Consider the following 26,495-nt stretch of genomic DNA (forward strand, 5'->3'; position numbering starts at 1 on the left):
AGTTACTTGAGAATTCTGTACAATGCATTTAATCATATTCACCTGCTCCAACCCCTCCAGAGAAATCCCCCTTCCTATTATACTGGTCAGTTTTTTGTCAACTTGACATAAAATAGACTCATTTGGGAGGAAGGAACCTTAGATGAGGAATTGCTTCCATCAAATGAACTTATAGCCAACTCCGTGGGACATTGTCTTGCTTTATGATTGATTGGGGGTAGGAAGCAAATAGGGTAGATTGTCCTGGGCTGTATAAGAAAGCAAGGTGGGGGCTAGAGAGATGGCTAAGTGGTTAAGAGCACTGCCTGCTCTTCCAGAGGACCCAGGTTCAATTCTTAGTACCCACATGGCAGCTTACAACTATCTGTAACTCCAGTTCCAGAGGCTCCAACACTTCACATAGACATAAATGCAGGCAAAACACCAATGTACATGAAATAAAAATAAATTAATTAAACAAACAAACAAAAAAAGCAAGATGAGCCAGCCACAGGAAGCAAGTCAGTTAGATAGATGTATTTCTCCGTGGTCTCCACTTCAATTCTTGCCTCTAAATTCTTCCTTGGAGTTTTTTACTTGACTTCCTTTGATGATAGACTGCATAAACTAATAAACCTCTTTCTCTCTGAGTTGCTTTTGCTCAATGTGTTATCACAGCAACAGAGAAGTAAACTAAGACATGTATCAACCCAACATTGTGTCCTATTGCTTTTAAATATATCCCATTAAGTACAGTTTGTGATATCCTTATATTCTTGGGTATGGTGTTATCTTCTAGAGTATGGTCCACTATACTCTACGAGGAGTCACACTCTTAAATAAAATGCAAGTTGACTCTTCCACCAGCTATCAACTGCCAAGAGGTCTTCAGCTAGGGGTGGGAATTAGTGCTCAACCTTCCATTTCAGTGCTGGGATTTTGTCTGGTTTGGGCTTGTGCAGTTCTTCTATATGCTGTCTAATCTACTGTGAATTCATATTTGCAGCTGACATGTTGTGTCCAGAAAATAGTTTTCTTATAGTCATCCATCTCTTCTGGCTCCTACAGTCTTTTCATTCCTCCTTCCACAATGATCCATGAGCCTTGGAAAGAGCAGATAAAGATGTCCTGTTTAGGGATGAGTAGTCCACAGTTTTTATAGAATGCTCCTATCTCCTTTCCAGATTAGTAAGCAAACTCTCCAGAGACAAGGAATGAAACACATCCCAGTCAGAAACAGAGGGCTGAGAGTGTTCTTTCTGCATTTACCCTAAAGACACAACACCCTCTCATTTCTAAACTATTGAGTTGCCAACAGATCTCCCAGAACATTTTAAAGGTTTGTAAAGTTTGAGAACAGAGAGCTGTGTAAGAGGCAGGCTACCAGATCATCTATGCTGCTAGACCTTCTCAAAGGTATTCTGTATTTCTAATGACAGTATGAGCAATTAAATGGATGTAAACATTCTCTGTGGTGTCCTTGAGTGCTTACTCCCTGTAATATGCTTTCTCTAGGTTTAAAAAGGAAACATGGATGAATAATTTTTGCTCTGGGATAAATTAGCCATTTGTCAAATCAGTCTAGTGTACATAGTCTATTGAGAAGTGTAAACAAGAAACTTGACCCTTGATAAGGTGACAGAAGAGGAAGAGGTAACAGGAACCCACCATGAAATTTATCCAGAACCTTGCAAGCAGGTATGTCCTCTATAGAGGCTTTACTGACCAACCAACCCCCCTTTTCTTCTTGGAGACACAGTCTAAGCATAACAAGGTAAATTATGATTAATTGAAGTTGTGTATAAAATCTGGTGTTTTTCAGTATTTCTTTGGGTTCCTTTCCTGAGTTTAATATTCCATCAGAGTATGGTTCAGTATGGATTGGCCACTTACAAAATGAACCCTAGTTATCAATGCCAAGGACTTTGTTACGCTGAAAATTTTTCTCTGCCTTTTTGGAAATGCCTTAGTTAGAGTGTCATTTTTCTTTCCTTTCTTTTTCTTACCAAAAGTACTCATTTACTCAGTTAGTCAACACACTGAGTAGTCTCCTCACCATCTCATGACAGGTTCTATACACTGATGGGTAGACAATTACAGTGCATCCTCTCTGTTTAGTATGAGAAAAGTACTATGGGAAATTCAAAGAAGACCCAAGGAATGTAGGCGTAGGTGGTCCCATGGGTCTGGAAGAGAGTGAGTGTATGTGTGTCCATCCAGGTGTGGGGGTGCAGAAGTGATGGTGATGGACCCCTTGGTGTATTTACACATGAAAATTGGGGAATGTTTATGGAATTATCTAAGACATCTGGAGCAGATATTTTTACATCCAGCACCAAAGACCCTACAGAGCTCAAGTGGTAGTGAGGGCAGAGAGTGTGTCTAGACAGTGAATGAGACAGATGGCAACAAAGGTAAGAACACCTGCTGGATGTGCAGACCACTGTGTTGACAGGACACAACCGAAGAGTAAAGGGAAGGGGAGAATAATGCTTAGTTGCCATCTCCTCTGATAATTGTGCTATAGTCCAGCTAGGGAAAAAATGGAAATAAGTGAGACAAGTAATTGTAAAGAAAAAACTAAACTTTTCATAATCACATCAGACACTAGAGTATTTGATATCGTGGAGATTAAGAAGCATTACAAAAAAAAAGTGCTGATGAAAAATGTCAGTTCACTCATTTGTTCCATCCAGTATGGGTATTTGATGTAGAGAAAAAGAAGAAAGAGGTGTTATATGAGACGAAACACCCAGCCTGCCATCATGAATCTGAGTTGGAAATGTCAGTATAAGCTTGGAAGATGTTCTATGCTTTAGCTGTGCTGCTTGGAGTAGTTGGATGGATGATTAAAGTATCCCAGCAGCAAAGAGTGAGTCACCCAGACAGCCCTCTAGACAGGCTCTTCCCAGCAGGAAGAGGAGTGGAGCCTCCCCAGAAGGCAGAGCAGAGAGCGGACAGGGGGATCTGAAACCCCTGGAAGAAAATAGGAGGCCACTAAGATGACAAAACTCACAACATGGGTTTAGAACAGTCTGTTGAGGCCCCTACTGACCATGGGTGAAACAGCTTGAACTTCCATTCTGACATTAGCAACTGGGACTTACTAATTCTATCCAAACCCACTTATTAAGATAAATTCAAAAGTCCAGTCAGTTGCTCTTCAAGTTAATAACCTTCACAACAGCAAGTAAAAGGGAAAACTGAAAAGCTTACAAACTTTTCCTGCCAGGAAGTAAGTATAGAGAGCATTTTTCCTTCTAGATACATTCCCTCTCAGACAGGAGAAAAGAGTAGAAAATCTAGACTGTTGGCCTTTTGCAGCCTCCACTGAATACATACGTCTCATTTCTGAGTACCAAGACCCAAGGCATCACCGATGTGTGCCCTTGCTAGTGGTAACAAACAGCAGGAGCACACTGAACAACACCAAGTGCGTGAGGTTAGGGTGTGGCACAGCGAGACAGTTAATCTGGGGATCGTGAAGTGGCCACAGAAGGGTCTGGAAGCGTGCTAGCGGACCTTCTGTTCTGATCAGAGGTGACTGGTGGTCTGCTTGTGGTGACTCATTGACATCTGCCCTTATTCCATGTTATTTCCTGCCTCTGTGCTTTATTATCCATGTCTGTGTTTTATTTTATAACTTTAATAAGCTCAAAAGACAAAACCAGAAAAGGCTTACATATTTATATTTTGACATTTCAAAGAGATTAAGATTGAAATAAAATGGCATTAGCTCATGCTGGCATGAGTTGTGTGTGTTCTAAACTATGGGCACATTTACTTACATAGATAAACAAGGAAAGATAGATCACCCTAAGTATACTACAGCAGAAATACCTGCTGTTAACATGTTATTTTCCTTGTTTCAATTTTCTCAAACAAATTTAGTATTGAATATAAGTCTTTCTCTTGATATGCTGTTAAGTTTTGTCAACTTGACATATGGGAAGAGAGAAACTTAACTGAGGAATTGCCTCCATCAGATTGACTTGTGAGTGTGTCTGTGGGGCATATTCTTAATTCTTGATTAGTTTGAGAGGGCACAGCTCATTGTGGGTGGTGTCATCCATGGACAGGTGGTCCTGGGTTACAAGAAAGCAAGCTGAGCAAGCCATGGGAAACAAACCAGTAAGCAGCCCCCCTCCATGGTCTGCTTCAACTCTTGCCTTCAGCTTCCTGCCCTGATCTCCCTCAGTGATGGACTGTTACCCTTTCTTTCCCATGTTGTTTCTGGTCAGTGTTTGGTCCCAGCAACAGAAACCACACTAGAACTAGATTTCCCACATATTTTCATTCTCCTTCTTTACATTATTCCTCCAAAGAGGAAATCACTATCGTTGCTTATAGCCATAACATCAGCAGCACCCTTCAGCCTTTCTGTGTGTCAAGTCTGCCCCATCCCTCAAAGCAGTCCCACAAAAGCAGATACTCTTGTCCCATTGCCTTGCTGAGTCAAAGAGAGAGACACAGAGCAGCTGAAAAGCTTTCCTGTGGTCTCATAACTGAGTGGATGACAGGGTGACCCAGCAGAGTACAAAGGGGAAAATACCACCCATTCAAAATGTGGCTTTCCTTTCTTTCTCACATCTCTAGGAGTTACAGACTGTGTTGGATTCTCTATACCTACACATCAGTGACTTTCTTCACTGCAGTGACCGAATACCTGATAAGAAGCAACTTCAGGAAGGAAGGTTTTATTTTGCCTCACAGTTTAAGGTGTGGGAGGCCTGGTGGCAGGAATGTGAGGCAATGGTCACATTGAATCACCAGGCAGGAAGCAGAGGGAGAATGAGCACATGCATTCAGGTCAGGCTATCAAACATCAAGTCCTGTCCCAGTAACCCACTTCCTCCAGTGTGGCTCTATCTCCTACACATCTCACCACCCTCCCAAATAGCACCACCATCTGAGCACCAAGTATCTCAGCACATGAGCCTGCCAGAAGCATTCCGTATTCAAATCATAGCACCTGGCTATATGGTCTGCATTGAAAAAAAATTACTAGTTAGAATAAATTTTAATGTAAATCCTGGGCCCAGCGGGACACAGTGCTTAGAGTGCCTTACTTCCCTTGTGAATTGGAACTGTTATGAAAATAATTAAATCCTCCAACCCCTTGGCTGAAGTCAGTTACTGAATCATGTTCAGGGGTATGGCATGGCTTTTTCCTGGCCTCTTTGTATTAAATACAAAGATTAAAGAGCCTGCAATATTAGTGTTCTTCTCTTAGTTCTATACATGGAAGCAGAAAGATGGCTCCAATGGTATTTATTGCCCTTTCAGAGGACCTAAGTTCAGTTCCCAGCACCCATCAGATAGCTCACAACTACTGTAACTCCAGTTCTAGGGGTCAGATGCTTCTGACTCTACAGGTATCTACACATATATGGCATACCCTCACATAGACACATAAATACATGCACATATGCATATGTAAATACACACAAATAAATCTTTTTTTAAGATGCCCTACACATGTGTTGAAACATTACATAGTGCTTGTGTGTATGCTTTTATGTCTTAATAAATCAGAATTTTAGTTTTAAAGGATCCATGATTCTGTTATTTTTTATTTTTTATAATTACGTCTTTCAATTAAAATTGACAATTCAGTTCTGATTATTTCTGGTATCTTGGTACTAAGTATTATAGGCAGACAGTATTTTCTTTTAAATGTAAAGATAAATGTATCCCATGCTAGGTAAGGGCAGGCAAATGGATCATTGTCTTCTGACTAGTGTGGCTGATGCAGAGCAGTGGGTAAGAGTGCTTGAAGGCAACAACATAATACTAACTGCTTCCAAGTTGGTTGTAGAAGTTAATGAAGGATTTTAAATTCATGATGCATATTTGTCATTTCCTAGTTGTTGACAATAAACAAGAAACTTGATTATTAAAAAGAGAATAATTCCTGTTGTGCAAGCATGCAAACGTGAATCCAGATCCTCGGCACTCATGTGAAAAAGCCAAGTGTTGTAGTACATGTAACATGGTTGTGGTATGGGGTGTGGCCAGAGATGAGTAGAGGCCTAGCTCTTTCTGGTTATCACTCCAGCCAATTGGTGAGCACAGGCTTCAGTGACAGGCCACCTTTCAAAAGACAAAGTTGAGAGCAATCCAGGAAGACACTGGACACCAAGGACCTTTGGTTTTCACATATACACAAGCACACGCGCACACACGAGAGAGAGAGAGAGAGAGAGAGAGAGAGAGAGAGAGAGAGAGAGAGAGAGAGAGAGAGAGATCAAATCTAAGATTCCTTAATTAGATGCACCATAGCTTTAATGCAGAGGTGTCTTTTTACCTACTGAGTCTCCTCACTAGCCACCCTAGTGGCTGCTGTGGGTGCCCACTCACTGTGTGCTTCCTCCTGAGCAGACTTCTGATTGCAGGCTCCTCAATGCCCTCCTGATTTCTCCCTTACAGCATTCTTTGCAGGAATGTCAAACAGAGAACCTACTCAGCATCCTCTACTAACTATAAGCAGGTCTTGCTTAGGTCCATGGCCTTCCTGGGGTACATACAATCCCACATCCATGTAGAGCCTATACACTCGTTACACTTATCTTTAGGGGGAGTCTCTACTTCTGCTTTTCCCATTGCTTCAATATCCCTAAATTTTCACCTCTTCCAGAATGCTAGGGACCCAAGGATGCCAGAGAGATCCTCATGAGTTGGTTCTGTGAGGTCTAGGATTTAACGTAATATTTAATAGAATATGTGTACTTGAGTGGTTTCAATCAGCATGAGATAACTTTTCTTCTGAGACTTATCTTTTAAAAACAAGTTTATTAGACATACATTGGAAATTTCAGTTTCCCCTTTATAAAGACTTGTTTTTTTAATTATATGTACATGGGGAAGGCATGTGACCATAGGTACCTGAAGAGGCCAGGAGATAGTGCCAAATCCTCTGGATTAAAGTTATGAGTGGTTATGAGCCCCCTAATATGGGTGCTGAAAACCAAAAACTATACAAGAGTAATACATGCTGTTTTTAACCACTGAGCAATCTCTCCAGCCGATGATGATGATGATTTTGATATCAGCAAGCAATTAGCAAATGTACCATACTGCTTTATTTTCTAGGGTTAATTTTTTTTTTTTAGTGGTTTTGGCTCTGAGAATTCTATTCTCTAAGACTGAAGATTTCCACATATTGAAGAAATTACATAGATGTAATAGAGAACCAGAAGGCATGGCAATCCATCTCGAGCTACTTAAGTGTTGTCTTAAACTCACACAGTTCTGGGGGGATTATGACCCTGTGTGGTGGTTTTAAATTTGAATGCCCCTACCATAGGTTCATATATTTGAATGCTTGGTCATCAGGGAGTGGTACTACTTGAGAAGGATTAGGAGATGTGGACTTTGAGGGAGTAGGTGTGGCCTTGTTGGAAGAGGTATGTCATTGGGGGTGTGCTTTGTGGTTTCAAAGTCCAAGCCAGGCCCAGTGGCTTTCTCTCTTCCCACTGCCTGTAAATCCTGGTGTAGAACTCTTGGCTATTTCTCCAGAATGATGTTTGCTGCCATGCTTCCCTCTATGATGATAATGGACCAAACCTCTGAAACTGTAAGCAAGCAATTAAATACTTTCTTTAGTAAGGGTTTCCCTGGTCATGGTATCTCTTCATAGCAAAAGAACATGAACTAAGACACCCTGGTAGAAAGGAACAGACTAAGCTTTGGCATGTGTTAAGTTTGGGTCTTGATTGAATTGCTCACATTACTATGCACCTGTGACTTCCGACCTTGTCATTAGATGAGACAAATGTGGGAATTATTTGAAGAAGTGTTTCCTCACCAGCCACAGGGGCTCCACTTATGAGTGCATGGGTGAAATCCATGAGGCTTTTCAAACTCTGCAAAATTCTTATTCCAGTTTCAGTTCATGTCCAGATGAGCTCTAGTGACCTAGAGGTAAATTTTTCATTTCCTTTCATCCCTGCATTCTTAGACATCTTCAGGTTGCTGATTTTAGCAGAAAAGCACTAGGTTTCTCGATGTAGGTCAGGGCTCCACCCTCAGTGAGCAGATTACACATTAGAAGCTCTCTATCCATGTCTGTCATTTCCATCTCCCTTTCCTATCTTCTTCTTTCTCATTCTTTTATCATTTTTGCTCTCTTCATTTCTCACTCTGTTTTTCTTGTTTCTGACTCCATGTCTCTGTCTCTCTATGTCCATATCTATCCCTGCATCTCTCTATGTTTGTCTCTCCTTGCCTTTGTCTATGCCTGTCTCTAATTTCGGACCTGCCACTGTTTTCCTAGCCTTTAATTTCCCAAACCGTGAAATTGGTGAGCTTTCATTTGTAATTTCCCATAATATCAACAACTGTTTGTACTTTTATTTCTATTTAGAAATTAAATTCTTTTGGTGAATGGTAGTCTAACCCTATAAACTAAAGTGGATTGTCTAAGTTCTACAAGTACCTGAAACCAGTGCAGAGAGTGGGGTCTGACCCACTTCTTGTGATCTCTGCAAAACAGCACACTGTTCAATCCCAAATTTGAGGTCCCTTTCTGAGGAGGTTAAAGGAAACACAGCCTGACTCTTGACCACGTGCATTCAGAAATCATGCTGAGGAGGCATTTCCGGGCCATGATGGATAAGATTCACTGTCAATCACCAGGTGCTGTAGAGGACAGCATTCTTTAAGTGAGGGATCCAGAAGCCTGTGTGGTGGATACTGATGTCTTTGCTGGACATAAGGGAAGGTCAAGGTATGGTAGCAGAATGAAGCCCTCAGCAGTTGGAGCATTCAAACATGGGCAATAATGGAACACGGAAATCCTGAAGGTAGAAATAGAACAGTAATACCTGTTTTAGGGAGCCAGAGAAACACAGGGAGCCTAAATAGAATAAGATCTCCAAGCTCCAAATGAAGGCTGCCTGAGCCTTTCCCCACCCTGTGTGGCTAAAGGGCTCCAAATATAGCCTCAATGTGTGCACTGCAAGGCTGAGTCCAGGCTGTGGAACCCATCTAAGGCTCTAGTCCCACTGCTTTATCCATGGGCCTGTAATTCTGGGTGATTGCTCAGGAACCCTGTTTGTCTTGCATTTCCCTCTCCCTTATTGGTATGCAGCAGTCCTGTAGTATTTTCACCATTAGAAATGATGCCCTCAGCCAGCACTGAATTCTCTACTTGGTCACCCCACAGTAAGTGAAGGACCATGAAGAAGCAAAAGTAGGTAGGACATAGTACTGTATCTTACCTTTCTGTCTCCAAACTCATACCGGACCTTGTAGTTATATCCCAGTAACTGTAGAAGCTGGTAGGCACCCACATTTACAAAACCCTTCCTGTCCTTGCATAGGTCTGCCTTCTTGCAGGAGTGAAAGGAAAATTTCATCCTCTGCATAGATAAAGGACTCATCTGACATGAAACAGAGTCGAGGACACACAGTAATTTGGGACATATGAAGAAAAACTGGGCTTGGGATTCTGGTCTTTTGGTGAAGGGAGTCTGTTTCCTATGGTTGTATCTCTGGTGATTTTCTTGAGTGCAGAGACTATATTTGGGAAGACACTCTTTGGGTGTGGTAGTTGAAAGAAATGGGAGAGGCACTATGAGGAGTGACACTTCTTGCTGGAGTGGATGTGGTCTTCTTGGAGGCGGGCTTTGAGGTCTCATTTATGCTCAGATTACTGCCCAGTGTCTCAGACTACTTCCTGTTACCTACAAATCAATATGTAGGCATTGGGCTACTTTTCCAGCACCATGTCTGTCTACATGCTACCATGTTGCACCATGATGATAATGTACTAAACTTCTGAAAATGTGAACCACCCCAATTAAATGTTTTTCCTTTATAAGAGTTGCTGTGGTCATGATGTCTCTTCACAGCAATAGAAGCCCTAACTAGGGCATGTCATATCACACTCCTGTCCAGCATTGTCTTTTACTTCAAACAGACCATTCACCAAAAGTCAGTGAGAGACTTACCTTCTACCTCACATGTGGTAACATTGCATCTGTGAATTCTCCTGAAATACTGCTTGCCTCTGACTTCTAATCCAACAGTTCAGCACTATGGGTTCAAGGAATAGATTCTGACAGTGTTGAATATATCTTCTTTTTACCTATTGGAATTTGAGAAAATGCAGGAAAGTCTTGAGGCCACATTGAACATGTATCCCCTATCTGTCTCTTCATAAGTCTCTACTACTTAATAGACCCCATGATATCCTGTTTCCAGGACCTAAATGAGCCTGTGTCTGATATCCACAGGGTTGGGGACCTTCACACTATAGTATGTCTTCCTGACACATAGCTGCAGGCCTGTGTGGGACAAGATCATCTATTTTACTGATGGTCTTGCAAGGTCTCCCCTCAAAGGCACTTTTATTTTGGATGCTCTGGTTTAAAGATTGATTCATTGCCGTGATTAGATGGAGAACCTTGAATCATTGCCCAGTCAGACCCTTATTCATAGATACCAAGTTTATTTAGCTCCTAGAATTATAGACCACTCTCTTAGTCCAGACCAGAAGTTCAGTCTATCTGGACATCATGGACAATTTAATTGATTTACTACCAAATGCCATGAGTAAGTCCCATCTCCCCGAGTTCTTCTTCCAAGTAAAAACCTTAGTTTTGTTTATCTACAGAAATTTGAATGTTTATTCCTTCTTTATTGAAGCCCCATTTTTCTGCATTGGCAGAATTCATGTGTATCACTTAGTGGGCATGGTGGGGGTACTGGTGGACTTGAGTGGTATTGTCAAGGTGACTGACAAACTTGGTACCTCATCCACTGAAGACAACACCCAAAACCATGTCACAGAGCTAATATCCCCAAGACAGACACCCACTGCTGCCCCAGTGTAAGCACCAAATATTATTTCCCTTCCCCCAAACCCAACTGCCCTACCCTGCCATGATTGCCGCTGAAAAATCCTAGAGCACACTTCTTATGATAACAATGGATGGAAGACCATGTGTTCATATCTCACTGGAAGCGATGTTGGAAAACTAAGTACCCAGGTTTTTCATATAAGAGGTACTCCCTACCTACTGGTGGAGTTCAAAGGTCAGGAGGTTCTTGATGCAAGCGGGAGGTTCAGGCCATGGGAAATAATGAAGAGAGAATGCTCATTGCATAGAGGGTGAGGAGCCTGTTGACTCTGTCCTCTGAATTATGTCTGTTTCTAAATTTTCTAAGGTGGCTTCTGTGATTTTCCACATTCTCTTTCCCTAATGCTTTTCTTCAGTATTAAAAGTCTGCTAGTTACAGCAGGTGATGTTCTCAGAACAATTTGGAAAAACATGAAGTCACATAAGGCTGATGGTCTGGAATGATCCTCTTCCTCTTTAGTGATGACACCCATATTCAAGCTGGAACTTCATTAAGAATCCTGCTGCAGGCCGCCTGTTCTGTGTTGTTCCACAGGCACACTTGCACTGAGACACATCACTCCTTTTCTTTAAGTACCTTGATTTGTAGGGAAGCTACATTGGTAGTGTTGAAGGAGAAAAGAGACACAGCCACCTCAAATAAAATAAACCCAATGATAACAGTCTTTGGAGACTTTGGAAAGAACTTTTGGACAATATGGATATTTAACATTAGGCTCCCATGTGTGAATTCAGAGTACTTACGTTTACAAACGTATAAGTAATGTTCTTAGAATCATGGACTTGGAGGTAGGAAAAGAAACTTTTTGTAGATTATCTTAGTTTGCCAATTATAATCACCTGCAGTCTAAATTCTTCATGCTCCTTTAGATATCAGAATTATCTTTTATGGAATTTATGTGAGCATATTCTCTTCCCCAAATGACTAGCTGTATAAAATTGAAGCCACAGGATTGGAACTTGAACATTTTCATGCCTGATCCTTCAGACTCCTTGGGCTGGGTGACAGGAGATTCTGTGAGAGAAGAATCTATCCAAGAAGTTTCAGAAGGGAACAAAGATTCTGTCAGGAACTGGGCTAGGAGCCATTTGTGTGATAATTTGATCAAGAGCAGGGCTTCAGTCTGCCTGTGTCCTGAGTACCTGGGTGAAGTTAAATCGGGAGGTCATGGACTAGTTTGTTTAGCGGAAGAACATCCAGGCTAGTATGGAGAAGGCAACTGTAATTGTTGAAGCGACCTCCTAAGAGAAGCCCCCTGTGTTTCACTGGGGCAATAGGAAAGGAGCCTGGAGCACAAGACCCCAGAAGCCCCCTGTAAGCTCTGTCTTCTCAAGGTTCAGATACATTTAAAGGAAGAAACCTTAAGTAAAAGATCTCCCTGCTCCCCAGAAGCAACTGCCTAGGGGAGTGTTTGCAGATATAGCTGTGGTCCAAGGTGAGTAGGCCACCTCTTGAGCTGGCAGGTAAACCTGGCAATGCCATCATAATACTGATTTTGAAGCCAGGGAGGGTGGGCTCAAGGTTGAACACCTTCCATGGAGAGCAGCTGAGGCCAAGCAATGCGTGGCAGTGTTGGAGTCCCTGAAAGAAGCCCCCCCCAACCCCCAGAAGCTATGGTGAGAAGCTATGTAACTGAAGCTTTGGTTGTGATGGAAACCCCAGGATATTGGAGATGCCAAGACTGTGAGACGATCACCAGCATGGAGTGAAATCAGCCCAAAATCTGGGTATGCTGCAGGTCTTGAAGCTGGAAAGGCAAGGTGATTCCTTCAGAAGCCCCAAGTGATGCTCATAGAGGTGCAGGATTTGGTGTTTGCCCTGCTGGGTTATGGTTTTTCTCTGTATTGTCCCTTCCTATGGCCTGGTTCTTCCCATTTGGTTTACTCTGTGCCAATATCTGTTAGAAATACATAACTTGCTTTTTATTTTATGGGAACACTCAGTTTAGAGACTTTGGGCTAACTACTGGAACTGTTGATGACTATGGGGACTCTTCAAGCTGAACTAAATGCATTTTATAGTATAACATGGTCTTGAGCCTCCGGGCACAAGACCTTGAGGTGATGGCTTAAATGTAATATGTTTGTGGTCAATTTGATGAGGGTTGACATTTTGATGGTTAGTATTAATTGTCAACTTGACAAAATCTAAAATCACATGGAACTGTTATGGAATATTAGTTTAAGATGTGTTACATTTGTTTATATTATAGAATATTTGTTTAATGATACAAAGATTGTTGAATTCTTATGTTGCATTTGTTTAATCCTGCAAAGCTGTGTTATTTTGCCTGTCTAAAACACCTGTTTGGTCTAATAAAGAACTGAATGGCCAATTGTTAGGTAGGAGAGAGGGATAGGCAGGGCTGCCAGACAGAGAGAATATATAGGAGGAGAAATTTAGGCTCTAGAGAAGAAGGAAGAAGAAGGAGCAAGAAAAGGAGAAGGAGAGGAGGACACCAGGGGCCAGCCACCCAGCCCTGCAGCCACATAGCCATGCAGCCAGCTATGGAGTAAGAAGGAAAGAAAGATATATAGAATAAGAAAGGTTAAAAGCCCAGAGGCAAAGCATAGTTAAAGGGAAATGGGATAATTTAAGTTAGAAAAGCTGCCTGGAGACTAGCCAAGCTAAGGCTGGGCATTTATAAATAAGAATAAGTCTCTGTGTATTTGTTTGGGAGCTGGAAAATAAAAGCCAACTTCATGTAATATGGACCTCTAAGAATGCACATGGGGCATTACCTTGATTATGTTAGTAGAGGTGGGAAGACCATCCACTGTGGGTGCTACCATTCCCTAGGCAGAAGATCCTGAACTGTATGAGTGGAGAGCATGAGCACTAGAAGCACACATGCACTGCTCTCTGCTTCTGACTGTAGATGTCATGTGACCATTGTTTCAAGTTCTGCTCCCCCCAACTTCCCCACCATGGTGGATTGTCACCTGGAACTGTGAGCTAAAATAAAATAAAAACCCTATGTCCCTGAAGTTGGCCTTCACTGATTTTGCAAGTTAGTCCTTTTTACCTTATTCTTTTTGCTTTGCTGCTGACATACTCTGAAAGTGTTCCAGTTGGGATTAATTCCTTGTGATGAAAATGGGGCTTCCATCTCTATCATTTGCCCTATATTAATAAAATAGTGCTTATCTCATATGTTCCTAACCTGGGAAGTTATTTCCTTTGGGGGTCCCACGGCAGAGGCCTGTTTGTGCACAGTGCACATCTGATGTGGTTGCATCTGGAGTCCAGATTTTAACCATTTATTTCCCTGGCTATAGTAAGGCTCTCTGCAAATTTGTGTTCCCTTTAGATGTCACAGTCCCTGATCACCGGTGTCAACTGCATTATTTTTTTTTTCTTGCTATGACAGAATATTTGACAAAGGAAATGTAGGGAACTATTCATTTAGGCCCACACTTAAAGCTCATTGTGACGAAGAAGGCATGGTGCCACCAGTGTGTGGTAGCTGGTCCCACTGTGCTCATAGCTGAGAAACTTAGAAAAATGAATGCTAGGGCTCTTCCTGTTTTTCCTTTTTCCATCTTATTTAGCCCAAGACTCCAGCCTGTGAAGCCATGCCCCTCATATTTAGTGTGGGTCTTCCAACCTCCGTTAACCCAACCTAGAAATTCTACTAAAGTCATGCTCAGAGGTTTGTCTCCTAAGTGATTTTAGATTCTGTCGAAGTGACAATCCATTCTAATCATCACAAGTTCAACCCTTGTCAACTTAACACCCAGACATATAACTTTTAAGTCATGACCTTCCACTCTTTGCCCCCAAGAGTTCGTGGCCATCTCACAATGAAAAATACATTCATTCTTTTTTCAGTATTCTCCATGGACTTTAGTAGTTTCCAACAAAAGTAGAATGCATAGTCTCTTCTGAGACTCAGGCAGTCCCTCTACTGTGAGCCCTGTATTATCTAAAAATGAGTCACATACTCCCAACACACAGTAGTACACAATAAACATCCCCATTCCAAAAAAGGAGAATGGTTACATCACAGAGGAAGATCACAGAGAAGCGTGACAGAAACCCAACAGAATAAGTACTAGATCCTAGAGCTCCACTCTCAGCATTTGGAGCTTATAAAGGAATCTTCAGACTTCCAACAGCATTGGATAGCTCCACCTTTCCAGCTTTCTCACATGCAACCTCTCACTTGAGCGAGATCTACTCTGCGCCTGCAGCTTTTTTTTTTTTTTTTTTTTTTTTTTTTTTTTTGTGAATGTGCTATGGTCCTGGTGTCTCCAAGATCCTGGGGGCCATGACAACTTAGGTTTCCCATTCACCTATTTATACAAAGGATTTTATTTATTTATATTGCATGTATGTATGTTCTGCAGGTATACCTTCATGCCAGAAGAGGGCATAAGAGCCTATTACAGATGGTTGTGAGCCACCATGTAGATGGTATGTGGGTGCTGGGAATTGAACTCTGGACTTCTGGAAAAGCAGCCAATGCTCTTAACCATTGAGCCATCTCTCCAGCCCTGTGCAAAGGATTTTTACTGCCTTTTGTGTAGATTCTGGCTTGTTCACAAATCTTCTGGCCTTAGTGTCTCTCTAGAACTATGAAAGTTTCCATAATACTCACTCTTGCATCTTCCATGCCAAATTCTGCCAGTAGCTCATGGTGCAGCCTGGATGCCCTTGAACAGCAGTTGTAGTAGCTGCTGTGTGTTGACCCTGGGGAAACATTTCCCAAGGTTTTATTAATAATATTTTTTAAAATTTTAATTAAAATATAATTATGTAATTTCTTCCCTTCCATTTCCTGGCTCCAACCCTCCCCATGCCCCCCTTACTCCCTTTCAAATTCATGTATATATAGCAGTAATAACCTAGGTATTTATTTTTGATCAAGGAACCCCTTCAGCAGCATTCCCACTTCTGTCTCTCCTTCCAAATGAATGTGTTTGTTCACAGCTTGGGGCTGTCCCCTAGTGAGATGTTACCCGCACATCACCTTCACTATTGTCCATTGCATAAACCCCCTGGCAGACAGGCCCAGAGGTCTGTCTCCTAGGTGATTATAGACCCTGTCAAGTTGACTATCATTAACCATCATATAACCTATACAATCATGGCCAAACATAAATGAGTCGTGAACTTCCTGTTGCAAAACTCAGATTAACCAGCCACTGGATCTGCAAAACTCAGATTAACATGGAAGCTTGTCCACTTCCCATGTTCTCATCTTTGGGCAAATTACATCTGAGGTGACATGAAGTGGCCTGTCTGTGCACATGTAGAGACTGTTCCGAAGTCTAGAGAGCAGAGAGGCTGTCCTTTCTACCCACCAGGAGACACACTTTATTGTTAATTGCAATAAGAACACTTACCTAACCATTAGAAATATAACCTATAGTTTACATGTATGTATCTCATTTTAAAATTTAAGCAGTATCTATGACTTATTATTTGGAGGGCATACTTATTAGAAGGGACTGTATATTTAAATGTATTTTCTCTTACAAATAAATAAGAACAGGTAAAAGGTTAGCTTTTTACTTCCTAATGGAGACAGGTTTTAATTTTTGAAATGGGTTCCTAAGAACAATACACAATATATTCTAAGTAACTTAAGAACAATTTGATATTTGGATGCGAATAGTTTTATTGTGTAGTTTAACTGTAAACAATGGGTAGGTTTTAATATAAGTGGTCTTTCGTGTGTCCCCCAGTCTTCATGTTCCCTGAAAGGTTTAACTGTGCCTTACTGCAAAATACTTGATTTTGCCCTTTTAAGATACCATAACTTATCAAGCGGTTGCTGAACACAGGCTGGAGTGGCTCTGTACTCTTGCTCCACGGCATCATGCTTCCTTCATCTTTTCTTTCTTTCCTCTAAGTCATGTGTATGCTGGCCTCTCCAGCTCTGATGATAGGCAGGGGTGGGTGGGAAGGATCCTGGTGCCTCGAACCTGACTAGAGACAGGGCAGTTATTGCTGATCAGATGAGGTTGAAGGCCACACAGTAGCGGGGTGTTGAGTGAAGAGGTGCAGTGGACTCCAGGGACAAAATATCAGTCCTTCAGCCTGTCATATCAGAGAGAGACACCCAGAGCACCTGGTGACCAGACCTATTGAGGCAACATTATAATCAACACGTGCTTGCTCATTCATTCTCTCTCTCTCTCTCTCTCTCTCTCTCTCTCTCTCTCTCTCTCTCTCTCTCTCTCTCTCTCTCACACACACACACACACACACACACTTGCATGCACATAGACACATAGGTATTCACAAGCAGTACCTGCCCTCTCACATACTTGTATCTGTACAGACATGTACATATGTATGAGAAAACATACCCAGATAAACCTGTGATTTAAAATAATGAAAACTCAGTATTATTTTGGGATTTCTTTCTCCATCTAAGATAGTACTCATTTGAACCCTGAGGTAGTGTCTCCCATACCACCTGGCTGTGTAAAGCTTCCTGAGACTTTCATACTTCTATTTTGTTGAGAGGTGCTTTGTCTTTCATAGAAAGGAAAAGAAACTCTCGAGCTACTCAGATTTCAGTTCTAATACTACTCTGTAGTGACTGCACAACCTGTGGGTAGTCTATCCCCCGTACGAAGTATGAATGCCTGTGTGGGAAGCTTGGGACCAGTGTGGGGGCCAGAGGAGAATGTGTGCTCCCATTTTTTTCTACTGACTGTAAATGATTCCCATTCTTTGCTTCACGGAACATCCGATATGGTGCCCAATCAGCTGAAAAAGCTGCACAGACGTCATTAGTTCTGGGAGTGGGGTGGGGAGATGGAAGGAGTAGGGGGAGAGAAAGGAGAAGGCTGCAGCAGCTTGCCCCTTGTGGAGTGGAGTCCCCACCAGGGCAGCTCTATCGATTTCTGACTCACACTGTAGCAACAGGACTACCAAGCAGGAGGAAAAACCACATCTCAGAAGCAGGGATTACAAAAGAAAACAAATGAAAGAATGGTGCTGGTAGCCCCCCTCCCACCCCCAGAATCTTCTATTTGTTAGCAAGAGAGCAGTTGAGAGAAGGACATTGAATAGTCCCTTAACTTAACTTGGATCAGAATGGATAGGAAATGTACAGTATAAATGAGTTCTGAAAAATTCCTGGTTCTACTTTTCAAGCTGTTTCTGTTTTGTGTGTGTGTGTGTGGTCTTTTTTTCTTTTTCTTTTCTCCTCTTTTTCTTTCTTTCTTTCTTTCTTTCTTTCTTTCTTTCTTTCTTTCTTTCTTTCTTTCTTTCTTTCTTTCGAGAGGATGTAATGATGCCTTAGGGGAAAAAAAGCTGAAAATTCTGATAAGGATATTTAAAAAATATGGCTTATTAAAAGGAACCTTTAAGCTATACCTGAGAATTTTGAAAAGCAATGAGATTTAGTTTTAATAAATTTTGTCCAATAATTGCATCATTAGGTGGCTTCCATCTCCAACTTTCAGCCTGTACCTTGCATGAGATCTAGGGGACAGAGACAGTCTGGTAGAAAATCTTCAAGCAGGAGCAGGCTCCCACCTGGCTGCTTGGCTCACTGGGCTTTGAGCCAGAGAAGAACATCACTAAGTGACCCCCTCCCCCAAGTTCGGCGGCTAAGGCTTGGGCTAGAAATTCGTTTCTGGTCTGGGTTTTCAGGCAACCACCACATTGAAACTTAACCATCATTCTCCTCAGAAGAAAGACAACTAAGTTCAGTTTTAAAATAACAGCGTTGTCAGGCAGGCTGTCTGCATGTGAGCAGCGGAAAATTAGAATCGAGCAGTCCGTCCCCCCACCACCCCCGTGGCACACACATGTGAGCACGAGCAAGCGCGCACGCACACACACACACACACACACACACACACACACACACACACACACACATGCAGGCACGCACACGCACACGAACACGCACAGGCATGCGCGCGCACACACACGTAGCAGTCGGTTAAGGGGAAGGGTGATACCTTTTTAAAAACCGAAAGGCAGTAAGCCATTATTAGCAAGAGCTATATTGAGCTTGCTTGTCAGACAGGCAACAAAGCTGAGCTCCAGTTCCGCCCAGACATGTGCCTTGCCATTTTCATTTTAATCAGCCTGCTCAGGATGGCTGCTGATTCATTTTGCAGGATGTCCCCCTGGGAGCCAAGGTGGAAGCCTCCGGCGAGCTGCTCTTGCATCTAGGCAGGATGCAGCAGGGCACACAGAGGGGAGAGTGAGGAGGAGGCTAGCGGGAGGGGAGCTCATCCACAGGCTCACTCCACAGTTCAATATGGCTAGTTAGCCCGTGCTTCGTGAAACCCAGGATACTGCAGAAAATATAATGAAAGAAAGAGAAAAGAAAAAAAAAAGTCAGATCGTGGGATCGTCATTTCATTATCCAGCAACCACCCCCTCCACCCCCCACCCCGACACTGAATGGCTTGGAATGCTGGCTCTCCTCATGGTCAGCATATACATACACGCATACACACACACACACACACACACACACACACACACACACACACACACACACACAAACATTATTTACCTGGTAACTAGCTGGGGTGGTATACCTGATTTAGCTGCAGACTTTGATTTGTAGGACTGACAACCTTATTATGCAGTGAGCTTATTATTGATATTATTCTGCTCTCGGTTGCCATGGCCACCTTGTGAGAGACATTCAATTTTCTCTCTTCCATCATCATTATCTATGAGGCCATCTGTTGTGGAAAATGAATTCAGCCTCATTTGCATGACTGATAAGCAATTTTTTTTTTTATCTATTTAACAGAAGGTCATATGCCGGGGATTTGGAGCTCGTGAAAAAAAAAAGTGGAAAAAAAAAAAAAAAGAGCCTGGGAGAGGATGAGTGGGGCTGCGTGCATTAGGGGCTGGATGTGGAGGTAAAGCAGATCTCTCAGGCCCGCTAGCCTCTCCTTCTGCATGTGTCATTCCTGCCCGGACGACATTTTTTTTTCCCCTAAGCTACTGCTACTGCACACAAAACAGAGCGAGAAAGCTTTTTCCCTGCAGTCTTCTTGGAGGCCCCCTGGTTTCTCACCCATTGTTGGTGGGTGTATTTCAATTTTTTGAATCCCTGGACTGTGGGTTATGAAATCAATGCTCGCCGAAGACAAAAGCAGCCTTCCCTGCCTCTTGGTGCTATGCGTCCTCCTCCTCCTCGGCCTCCCACTTGTGGGGGAAAGGGTTTTCTCTTTCTGTGTGTTTTGAGCCGTCACTTGTGAGCGGTGTGGTCATGGTGTGAGGTACGTGATGCTCATTAGGTTGATACTTTGGACTCAGGGGTCAGGATCTGTTTTGCCGTAGCTCAAGGCTTCTGCTGCAGTCCTATTGTTTGCTCCTTTTTAAAGTTATTTTTATAGCATGGCTGGTAGCTGGAAGGTTCCTGAGGTCTTCCATCCTCAGAAGCCTGTCTTTAGAGCACGAAAAAAAAATGGGTAATAGATTGCATGCCTGAACAATAATTTTGTTTATAAAAAGAAATAAAAATGAGAAAAACGAAAAACTTGCTGCATGTGTGGAGGTCGGTGATTTGAGCTGAAGTAACTTCCTGAGAGTGGGTAACTTCACTTTACAAACAAGGGAAGGTTATAAGCAAGGGCTACGAGAACATTAGCTGCTCCTGAGGCACTGTTGTATTTGTCTAATTATAAAAAGAAAGTTGATTGATGTTCATCAAACTGGTAAAATCAAATAAAGATTTTTAACAATAACCTCAATGTTTGAAGTTCATAATAACAAAACAGCACTTAATTTATAACAGAAATATGTTTTTTAAAAATCACTTCATAAACAAAAAGTTGAGTCTTCACACTCTTGCTTCCAGATAGATCTGAATAAACAGTAAATAATATAAATGGTCACATGAGTGTGAAAGATACAAAATATACAGTAGAGTTTGAATTTAACATTAATTTAGTCATGACACATTTCTTATACCATTGAAACTATATATATTGTAGATCATTATGTTGTTTACTTAACTAGGAAAAAGTAGTTTGTATAACAACTCTTTTGTTCAAATGTTTATACTAACATCACAGACAAAAGTACCCACAACATCCTCATAAGCATAAAAGAGTCTTCCTAATTGTTCAAGTTCATAAAAGTAATGTAGCTTGTGAAATGAAAAAGTAAGGTATGTTTTACATATAGATAGATACACAATTACTTTAAAAATGCAAATGTTTTATTCAGAATTCCTCTCTGAAAACAGCTTCATAGGATTCCTGTAAGTTTTAACATCCCCCAAACTCTGAGCCCAAAGTATTGATGATACAAATACGTTTTAAATACAACTATGCAGCATCTATCCCCCCCAAAAAACTTTGTTTTTCCTTCCACAATTAACCTAAAGGAACATAAATGAATAAATTGCCTCAGAGCAGAAGTCAATTGGTTAAAACTCTCCTTAAAGTTGTGCTTCAATATTAAATTTTATTTATTGTAATATTTGTTTAGGATAGACACTGAGGGGGTGTTTGTATGATGGAGCAGTAACTTGGTACACTTTTTAAAACTCTTGCCATGACCCCTCCTTCTCCTAAGCAGCCATTTAATATATATTATTTTAGTCTGAATCTGGGGAAAATAAATTAATATTAAATGTCAGCTACACAGTTGAAAGCCTCCAACTGCAGAATTTGGGCAGTTTGTGAAGATTCCTGCAATCATGTTTTCTTCAGCGGACTAGCAGCAGGGTGGTGGCTGAATCCACGATGTGCTCTGAAGGGCTGTGTGACCGCCTTTTGATTTCTACTTTCAGCCTTCAGATTTGTGAATCAGATCTGTCAAGTTCTGCAAATCCTCGGACAGAGCACAGTTGATTTCTCCCCCTCCCCCCCTCCCAAAGTTAATCACCATCTTGGTTGGCTTCCTCCTTGCCTCCCTGACATTTGACTGCTGCTAATTCACTGATTAATCTCATTAATGTGATTATAGCAGGATTTGGAGCTGGCCGCCATTGTTCTGTAGACAGTCCTATTCAGGCTGAGCACTTTCCACACCATTCAGTTTGCTGTGGTTTTTTCAAAGGCTGGTGGAGGGAGCCATTGTGATAGGGTTTCCTGGCCTCCTTTCAGCACCGGGAGCTGTCCGTGGCAGATAGCAATTGCATTCGTCGGAGGCTTCCTACAGGTTCACTGCCCATGTGAAAATGGCTCACTTTCATCACTTAATGACGGTGCCCACCGAGGTAGAAGTCGAGTGGTGTTTACAGTCACAATTGGATGTTTTGAAGATGGTGGCAGCCCAGATCTGTAGCCGATGGTTTTTATTTTGTAAGGACATTGCTGCTGTTATTGCACGCACATGTTTGTAAATATCGGACACATGAATCTGCCAAAATAACTCATGTGATTTGGGGCTCTAAAACTATTGTAGATTACAAACATTACTACTTTGGAAGTGGATGCTCTTTACCTAAATGCATCCAGTTATTAATACAATTTAATCTTTTATTTATTTATTTATTTATTTTGAAAAGATGAACCAGGGTTACCTGGTTCACTAGGGCAGGAAGTACACCTAACAGGAACATTTCTACGGAGTTAAACTTGCACCCAGAACCACAACCAATGCCAGCTTCATGGATCTGTGTTTGAAGCTGAGGCCAGGGCTGAGGCCCAATAACTTGAGAATACTTATGACTGATACACAAAAATTCTTAAAGGAACATGAGCCTACAGTTTGCTTGGGAATAGATAGCTGTATGAGCTCAGGTTAAAAGAATGTAGTTAGGGTGGTGAGGGAGGGGGTCAATGCTCATTGATATGGCATCTTTATTATTTCTGCCATTTTTTTTTACCCGATTTAATTTAATTTTTACTCTTTTAAAAATTTTGACTTCTATTCATTGTTACAAACTATTGCATCCTCTGATGATACCTGTTCATTTCCTTTACCAAATTAAAAAAAATAAATGCAAATAAAAGATATTTTGCAATGTTAAAATTTTTTAAAGTTTTTTTCTATTTGTTACTATTCTACATAGAATTATCAAATAATGAATTGTAATCTAAGTATTCATTTGCTTTGTTAGCTCTCTTTAGAAACACACCACATGTACAACTTTGAAAAGATGATTACATCTGAGGGAAATTTTGATGACAAAATAATATTTTTAATGTCACCTGTCTAAACCAGACACCCCATGTCTACCTGCAAGCCAATCCACTTTCATGGAGACCTGTTGTTTTCAAAATACATATCATCCCTTCTAAGACACTGCTCACTTACTATATGCATTTTAGTGGCTACACTTTAATCTCCAAAGAACTTAAAGTTTTAGTACTCTTGTGTTAAAAAAAAATCACTTATGGAACAAGAGAAAATAATAAGGTTACTTGGGTAGGAACCAATCTGCCCTGAACTTGAACTCAACTGGCTGACCACTTTCCTCAAGGGCCATGTTTTCTAATCAATAACTAGTTTTTCAAATGCATCTAATATTTGGCCAGAAAGTCTGCAGAATCCCCCAGAACCCTGAACAGGAAGCAAATGAGTGGCAGGCGAAAGAGCTCCAGGCTGCTCTGCTCTCCAGCAGATCACTCCATAGCTGAGCTCACTGCAGTGTGCTTTCAAGTTTTTAAGAATCTCTCTCTCTTTTCCTTTAAAATTGGGTAGCATTCCTTGACAAGAGCAATAGGAGGTAAACTTGAGCAAAAACTCACAAAACATTAACATGTGTCTCACAAAGCTAAGTTTCATCCCACTGCATAATACAGTGCCCCAACTGACACCCATCTATATGTATCCAAACCAAAGACAGCTGCTATCACAAACTTAAATAATAAAGTAGTGTATGTGTGTTTTGTTTTGGTGTGTGGGGGGTGCAGTGATGTCTAAATATCATATATGGCTAGTATTTTTAACAAACATTTTAAGTTGGCATATCCCATATATTAATATACTGCCTAAAATGGTCATAATTGGCACTGGGAGTAATATTAAGGATTCTACTTCTTGTCATTTATTGTGTGTTTTTTTTTTCTGACATCAGATGATTTTAGGGAAACATCTATACATTTTCCCATCAGTGGGTTATGTTTCAATGTGACTCAGTTTGGAATATCTTTTGTGTTCTCTCCCTTCCTCCTTTCCTCTCCCCGTCTCTCTTTTGGTCTCCTGGCCTCTCTTTAACTCTGTCCCTGATTATCTCTCAGCCTCTCTCTTCTGTCTCCCTCTCCTCCACACCTGCATTGTTCCAGCATACACAATGACTTTTCTGTGAATGTTTTCACAATGAAAGTGGTTTTTTTTTTATTTTATCGTTGGCATTCTAATGAGCCCTCAGGGTATCTGCAGAAGTAATCAGAGATGGCAGAGAAAATGTAATCCAGGTGTTAGAAAACTAGAGAGAATGCATCAGTGCTTATTTATTGTATGAAAAAGACACTGACCAACCCTGCTGCCTCAGGCTGCTGGGTAGGAAGGAAACATTGCAAATGCTATAGCTCTCTATGAAAGAAAAAGGCCCATGTGGGGATTGTTGGGGGAGCAGGGAAGGGGAGGGAGGTGTTCTGATGGCAGTGGACAGTGCATTGTCTGTGAGAAGATGGAGGGGCACTGGGTGTCCCCAGCAAGCCTCCTTGTGGAGAGCTGTGGAGGTTTCCGTCAGGGCACTGGAAAGGGAGCAAGCAGTACCCTGTGTAGTAACCTCGCGCCAGGCAGATGCTCTTCAGAGGAATTACCTCTGAGAGCAGGAAGAGGGTGTTCCTGGGACCTTGGGGCTGCTGTCAGTCTCCCTCGGAAACCAGTCTGCACTGTGCCTATGGAGGCCCCCAGTGGCTGATCTGTGGGCTCTGCCCTGCACTTCTGTGCACAGGGCTGACAGCGCCGGTCGGTCCTGATGGGAGGGGTGGAGGGGATGCAAACACAGAGGGATCTGTGACCACACGTGCCTGGGGCTCTCCATGGCAGCTGAGGAGCTGCATGAGTGAGACAGACTGCTGAGGAGGACTTGCTGATGGCCACCAACTCTTCTGCAGAGAGGTACCTCTTCCCTTTCATTTAAAGGTGACATGTGGTTGCTTATTTGCCTGGCTGTTGAAGCTTCCAACTCCTCTGAGTAATTTCTGATAGTCTCTTAAGTACTTCCCACAGCCAGTTCTCCACCTGCCTGGACACCTTCCACTCTTGTTTGGTTGCACACTATGACAGAATGGCATGGTTTGGGTTACAAAGGGCCAACAATGAGTTCTCTTGGCCACAGCTGCCTCTCAGGTAAACATGCCTGTGGGCTGCTGGTCTGAAATCTTCCCAGAGTTGTTCTGACTAGGAGTCTGGATATCCAAGCTAGCTTCCAGCAGAGGGGAGGTACTAAGCAGCCTTTATGATTTAGTGTGCCTTTACGGTGTGCTGAGAGGCTGGTGAGGGAAGGGGGCAGCTACTGCCACAGAAAGGCATGTGTTGCTTGCCTCAGTAGCCATTTATAAAATCAGCACTTAGAAAAGTAAAAGCATAAAAAAAGGACAAATGCTATGGAGAGTCATATAGCTGTGTTCTCTTTTGTGTTTTTGGCATCCTACTGGGTCTGCTCTTTTTTAGAATAAACTTTTTCTGTTATCTTTTCTTCGAATGATACTAATGCTGGTATCATGGGCTGTCAGTGCTCAAAGTTACTCAGAGAATAGTTCTTCCTCTTGTTTTAAGGAAAAAGGATCAAAGGAGCCTCTGCCAGGATGGGATAATGTAATGTGGCTGGCAAGCCAGGGACACTGTAGGACCCCCTTCGTTAACTCTCTGGTGCCCGTTCTCCAGCCTTGAGAAGTGTCAGGGAGGCCTGGGCGCTTTTGTTTGTTTGTTTGTTTTTGTTTTGATGTGTAGCCGTAGTTTTAGTGAAAACACCAAGGTTCTGCTGACTTTGGTGAGGTTTCTTGGACCACAATATGCATTTACCATAACGTCAGCGATAGGGGAGATTTTCTGAGACACATCACCTAGCGGGTAGCAGCCAACAGCCAGCCTGCGTATTTACAGTTCTCATCTATTACATTAAATACAGCACTGCACATCATACACTCCGCTCTAGAGATTTAGAGGCCTGTGGGTACAGTGTAGGAAGCACACAGCACACATCCCAATCCTGCCTCACTGCCGAAAGCCTAGTAAACAGGAAGGTTAGAAATTACTGGTTTTAACTCACAGCTGTCAGGTTGAGAAACATCTAGATCAGCGATGAAGTTAGGATTTGAGGAAATGGCTGCTGCGTTTTGTATTGCTTAAAGGACAGCAGCCCCGAGCAGGGTAAGTCAGCAGGATGCTCCCGGTGTGCCTCTGCGGCAGCGATGTGGTCTCTAAGGAAACCTGTGCCTGATGCTCGCAGCCTGGGCAGTGCTGGCGGCCCAGGGCCGTCTGTCTGCTGCCTGCTGATGGAGGCTGCGCCGCATCCACCAGGCAGGGCTCTGCACGCATGCCCGTCTTCCCCGGCGTTTAGTGGTGTCAACTTATTAATTTCCATCTTCGACTTCAGGCCTGTTAGTTTCCTGTCTGAAAGCATTATTACTTTTGTCCATGTGGCAAAATAATTAGCATACAGATGAGAAGTGGCCCCGTGTCTGCGCGCCGATAGAGAGAAGATGTGCGGTTCGAAGTTGATTGGATGAATGGAGAACAAATGGTGGGCGTTCAAACAAGAGTTTTGTAGTCGCGGAGCAGGCTGGAGAATTTTCTGGGTGAGT

At 42.2% G+C, this 26,495-nt stretch overlaps 1 protein-coding gene and 1 long non-coding RNA gene across 17 annotated transcripts in view; one reads left to right on the plus strand and one right to left on the minus strand.

Moving 5' to 3' along the window:
• LOC121825146 (uncharacterized) lies at positions 1-26,072 on the minus strand. Its single transcript, XR_006067273.2, has 6 exons — positions 25,961-26,072; positions 18,774-19,115; positions 16,605-16,890; positions 15,446-15,537; positions 9,933-10,069; positions 1-1,082 (listed from the first exon to the last, which is right to left on the minus strand). It is a non-coding gene; the product is annotated as an uncharacterized LOC121825146 (long non-coding RNA).
• Positions 19,961-26,495, plus strand: part of Myt1l (myelin transcription factor 1 like) — a 409,971-nt gene continuing 403,436 nt past the window's right edge. For 12 of the 16 annotated variants that reach the window (XM_016008078.3, XM_006989787.4, XM_076559629.1 and 9 more), the window contains exon 1: positions 25,840-26,489. The gene's annotated coding sequence lies outside the window, so the exon portion shown is untranslated. Of the gene's footprint in view, positions 20,061-24,715; positions 24,808-25,839; positions 26,490-26,495 lie in introns of those variants that run through there. The other 4 variants (XM_076559626.1, XM_076559627.1, XM_042267399.2 and 1 more) reach the window with 4 other exon arrangements.

The sequence above is a fragment of the Peromyscus maniculatus genome, chromosome 22, assembly GCF_049852395.1.
Source record: "Peromyscus maniculatus bairdii isolate BWxNUB_F1_BW_parent chromosome 22, HU_Pman_BW_mat_3.1, whole genome shotgun sequence".
Classification (NCBI taxonomy): domain Eukaryota; kingdom Metazoa; phylum Chordata; class Mammalia; order Rodentia; family Cricetidae; genus Peromyscus; species Peromyscus maniculatus.